At 47.0% G+C, this 5,634-nt stretch overlaps 1 long non-coding RNA gene across 1 annotated transcript; it reads left to right on the forward strand.

Moving 5' to 3' along the window:
• The first annotated feature begins 1,345 nt into the window (after positions 1–1,345).
• LOC137426045 (uncharacterized) lies at positions 1,346–5,359 on the forward strand. Its single transcript, XR_013622948.1, has 3 exons — positions 1,346–1,371; positions 4,497–4,779; positions 5,276–5,359. It is a non-coding gene; the product is annotated as an uncharacterized LOC137426045 (long non-coding RNA).
• Positions 5,360–5,634: the final 275 nt, after the last annotated feature.

A 5,634-nucleotide genomic window follows, 5' to 3' on the forward strand; every position in this document is an offset into this window, starting at 1 on the left:
GAGGGGAGAAGAGGGGGGGATGGGGAGGGTGAGGGGTGGGAGGGGGGAGAAGGGGGAGGGGGAAGGGGGGAGAAGGGGGAGGGGGGTAGGGGGGAGGGGATGGCCAGTCAACAATGACGTTGCAGTTCTCATGGTCGGAGAGCAGCACAACAATCGGACATAGTCCTGCATATTCGCAACAGCACGAAGCGGATTTTGGAGACACCGATCCTGTGACGTCCTCCAGTACCGGCGTTGCCGGGTGGGGGAAGGGAGACCCATACATTCCCAACCCGTACATTCGCCCTCTCGACTCAAGCTCACTCGGACAAAAGCCTTGCACAAATTACACCGTGGAGGCCCAATGGTCATGTCTATGCCACAAATCACGGGCGCACTGAATTGAAAATATATAGAACGCTCATACTCCATGAAAAGTGAAGCCGCTGTGTCGCCATCTTGGTCAGCACGACTCGACCAACTCGCATCGCGGATCTCGTTTTGTGCGGCAATAAACTGCTCCAATCGGTTACGGAAGGGTTGTGGAAAGACGTTTCACCGCTGTTTCAAAGACATTTAATTCATATCGCACAAAATCGATACAAAACACGATCGCATAAAAGGTGAAAAAACGTGTGACGTGTGACGGGATGGAACATCACGTGATCGCTCTGAGCGAATCAGTCTGGCGGCGGGAATGGAACATCACGTGATCGCTCTGAGCGAATCAGCGAGCTGCTCTGGAACCGGCTGAGATTAGCGGGTACTTCGCTAAAATGCGCTGAGGTAAATATGAATAAAAAATATGGATCGTCAAATATTTTGAGTTCGGCCATGTTCGTCCCAGGCTCAATGGCCATGTCTATGCCAAATATCAAGCACGTAAGCCTCTCCGTTTAGGAGTCTATCGGTAACATTACACACACACACACAAACTGTGTTTTATATATATTTATATAGATGGCTGCCGTAGTCACATTCAAAACGATACTTCAACCAATGAAATCATCAGAAACATGTCCGTTATGTAAACTCATGATATTATTGAAACGTCCATTTCATACTTTAAATTTTATTCTACTTTTCATCGTAATTCTTCAAGATCTACAAACATGCAAACGCCCTTCCCAAAATACACATTGGTATGTCTATGCTCTATAGATAAGCTTGGCAGGGAGTTCCTCCTTCTGGATCCTCATTTTATTATTTTTCAGATTCATTATTGGCAGAGAGAGAGAGTTCCTGGATTGAGAGTTGGAACATTGAACATCGTGGTGGGATCGGTTGAAGAAAGTCGATTGTGTTTGATGGACGGGTCTCTGATAGGTGCGTGCGTTTGTGGTGGTGTGGGTGGCATAGGGGGGTGCGGCGGGTGTGGGTTCAGCATGACTGGTATGCAGGGTATGGGTGATGATGGCAGTACTGAGTGTGCTGCTGGTGTTGGAGGTGTTGAGGTTGACATTGGGTGAGAGGTTCAAATGGGTGTGGGGTGTTGTTGGTGAAGTAGGCTTTGTGAGTGCTGTGAGTGTGCGCTGTTTGGTCAGACCTCAGGGCACCTTCTTAAAAAATAACTAAACAAATAAATGGTATTGAGAAATTAAAAAATAAAATCTAATTCATTGTACGTTATATGAGAATAGAAGACTGATTCGCGCTTTCACAGCTATTGTACAAATTGGCATTCTTCAACACATTACTAACAACAGAGTTCATAGAACACATTACCCCACACAGTGTTCAGGAGTATACTTCAATTTAAATAAAATAATGATGTTAAAGATCGTTTAGAAAAATTCCGGAAGTTTAGCACTATTGAAGCAGTCTTATACATAAACCTTATACACCGCCCCATTTAACATGTTATAATCGTGCTAAACTGGACGTTCTTCGAAGCGACAAGAAGACTATTTTAGTTCAGGTGTTCAAGTATATAATTCAATTTAAATAAATTAAAGATTGTAAAAGTCGTATAAAATAAATTAATTTCGGATTTTACCGCCGTTTTTGCAGTGTGGATTACACCACTTTAACATGTTACATTTGTTCTTCGTGCCTGTTGTTTGTGTCCTTTATGACGTACTTGAAAACAGAAAGTTTCCTGGTTGGGATAATTTTCAATTTTGTTTCACTCCTAAAGCTGGGCAGACAGACAGACTAAAAATATTATCACTCTTGTCCACGCATGCGCGATCGGGATGGACTCGGAGACAAAGTACTGTTAAACGGCAGGTCAGTTTTTCGATTCGTGTTCAAAATATAACATTTCATTTAAATACGGTACGTTGTTCCTTGATCATAAACTAACGCTGACAGACAGACGGATGGAAAGACATGAACCAATTGCTTAACCCCACTTTTTGCTTCGCATGCACGGGGTAAAATACGAATGAATAATGTCAATAGCTGAATTATTGGTCTGAGGGGTCCAAATGACTTTCCTGAGAGAACGATGCACCTTTTCCCCAAAGGTCTAAAATACTGTACATTTTGTGATCCAATCACAAGGATTGGCTGATTGATGTCCTTGTAAATGGAAACATCAATTTACTTTACATAAATACAATCTCAGGCCGTGGACGTGCTCAGAGGAAAGAAGGAACTACTCGTAGCATGTTTAGAGAAATTAATTTACCCTCATATCCTACAGACAGATTTGAAATCACAATTCCCATTATTCGTCTATAGTCGTAACACATTCAAGTTACGTTACTTGGTCAATTTCAACCAAACCTTCCATGGGGACTAGGGGTCATACGAAGAAGGTTGTCGCGACGTAATACCCCCTCCTCTCCCCTTCCGACGCCCCAAGGTGGTTACCGCCTCAGAAAAAAAACTATGTGTTAAGGTGTATAAATAGCTTATCATGGCATTCCGTGGGGCGTACCCACCAGAAGTAAAATATGTATATAACCACAAGCTATTCAGTCATTTCTGTCCAATGCATGATTACCTTTTAAAGCAGTCGCTACTGTTGTTTAACACTAAACTGAAAGACATTTGGAGTAAAACTGATATCCTTGAGGTATTCAATGCTTATCACGTCCCCTGTGGACAAGCAGATATGTGTCATCTCAATTTTCTAGGACCCTAGGTAGGCCGCTAGCTACGCCGCGCTGGTGGGTGGTTCAACCCTAGGTAGGCCGCTAGCTACGCCGCGCTGGTGGGTGGTTCATGTGCAGCCATTCGGCTGCTGGTTGCATCGTTTTTCTGTGGGTGCATCTGTTGCTGATGCAGTGCCTCTCTATGATCGGTGATCAGGTACTCATTTTGCCGACCTCGGAAGTATGACAAGCTGAGTGAACCCCACTTGCAACGGGATTCGAACTCAGGACCTTAGGATCCCAAGCCCGCCACCCTAACCATTAGGCCAACACCAGGTGATACGCCACACTGATCTTCACCATTAACAGATAAGGCCAGAAACGATATGAGGATGGATTCAGACGACACTTGGTGGGCAGGTTGGGTGTGTGACAAGGATAAATCACCTCGAGTTTGGTGAGAATCCGGATTCGGAAACGAGAGTTTTTTTTTTTTTAATGATTCTTCACAATTGAGGTATAGGACCAAAAACGATATATAGCATGATATCTCAAAAAGTTGTGGACAGATTCGGAAAAAACATAGTGGAACAGTTGGTGAGGTGACGAGAACAAGCCGATTCGATTTTGGTTACGGTCCGGATCCAGATCTGGCCCGGTCCGGATCCAGATCTGGCCCGGTCCGGATCCAGATCTGGCCCGGTCCGGATCCAGATCTGGCCTGGTCCGGATCCAGATCTGGCCCGGTCCGGATCCAGATATGGCCCGGTCCGGATCCAGATCTGGCCCGGTCCGGATCCAGATATGGCCCGGTCCGGATCCAGATCTGGACCGGTCCGGATCCAGATATGGCCCGGTCCGGATCGAGATCTGGCCCGGTCCGGATCGAGATCTGGCCCGGTCCGGATCGAGATCTGGCCCGGTCCGGATCCAGATCTGGCCCGGTCCGGATCCAGATCTGGCCTGGTCCGGATCCAGATCTGGCCCGGTCCGGATCCAGATCTGGCCCGGTCCGTATCCAGATCTGGCCCGGTCCGGATCCAGATATGGCCTGGTCTGGATCCAGATCTGGCGTATCATTGGGATTGTGGGATACAAAACGTAAACTGTTCAGCTTGGCGGAGGTATGCGCTCTACCTAGTGTTGTCCTAGTATATTAATCGATAGTGTTAAAGCAGGTAATAAGATTTTTGTAACCTTGCAGTGTTGAAAATAAATCTGAAACGTTTTTTGGAAATGCAGGAAAATGGCCGAGACTCATTCGTTGAAGGTTTTCATTGCACTCCCCCTGGACATATTTGCTCTCTTTTTCCTGGCAGGTGTACATCGACTGCTGTAACAGTATTGATGTTGCGGCAGCTCATTTTACCGCCGCAATATGAGCCGGTTCGTACCGTCTTTGAGCAGCGTGGTGAGTCCAAAGAAGTAGGCCTCATATTATCCTGATTCTGATGCAGCAACCATATTGTGTTACAGAGCATCGGTGCTGCTGAAGATTCTTGCCAAGGGACTGAGGGGTTCTGCCATTGCGTTCCGGTTTGTGGTTCGGACTCGAATTTGTTCCTGGTGCCGGAGAAAGCTCGTCTCTTCGTGTAGGACTCTGTAGGATCTTTAACGTCCGCCACTAATGCCGGCAGACAGGATGCCCAGTTTAACTTCCATCCGAGGGACGATACACACACTGATGAATCACCCTGCCTGTGAAACCGTTAATAGCTGCATGGGTTCGGGATTTGAACCCAGGCTGGACTGTTTATAGGTGAGTTTGTGTACCTCTGGGCCTTCCTGGCAGCCCGCTTGGGCTAGTACTGGTACTGGTACTAGTACTAGGCCCCGCTTGGGCTGGTACTGGTAGGCCTACTAGACCCTGCTTGGGCTGGTACTAGTACTGGTACTGGTACTAGTACTAGGCCCCGCTTAGGCTGGTACTGGTACTAGTACTAGGCCCTGCTTGGGCTGGTACTGGTAGGCCTACTAGACCCTGCTTGGGCTGGTACTAGTACTGGTACTGGTACTAGTACTAGACCCTGCTTGGGCTGGTACTAGTACTGGTACTGGTACTAGTACTAGGCCCCGCTTAGGCTGGTACTGGTACTAGTACTAGGCCCTGCTTGGGCCTAATACTATAGTAAAATACTAATTACAATGACTATATCAGCATATTCTGCAGCTTTTTACGTGATTTCTTTTAAATTTTGAAGAAATGGTTCTGGGTTGTGTGTTTGAACTGAAATGTATTCTGCCAACTCTTACAGCGGCCCATACCGCAGACTCCTGACAATATGGACCGGTGCAAGGCCTGAACACTGGTGCAAGGCCTGAACACTGGTGCAAGGCCTGAACACTGGTGCAAGGCCTGAACACTGGTGCAAGGTCTGAACACTGGTGCAAGGCCTGAACACTGGTGCAAGGCCTGAACAACTGAAGGTCGGCGGGTGCTACCCCAACCCTCACCCATCGCTGCCAGTGAGTGAACTCTGAACCCTGCAGGAGTGCTTCCTGTGAGGCTTCCATGGCAGGCTTCGTGATCTATTCAATGGATGACTGAAATAGTAAAGACGATGTCGTGCATCATTCCCAACAAAGTAATGGTTACCAACCAATTAGACAACGG

The sequence above is a fragment of the Myxine glutinosa genome, chromosome 4 (genome assembly GCF_964187855.1).
Source record: "Myxine glutinosa chromosome 4, kmMyxGlut1.1, whole genome shotgun sequence".
In the NCBI taxonomy this organism is placed as follows: domain Eukaryota; kingdom Metazoa; phylum Chordata; class Myxini; order Myxiniformes; family Myxinidae; genus Myxine; species Myxine glutinosa.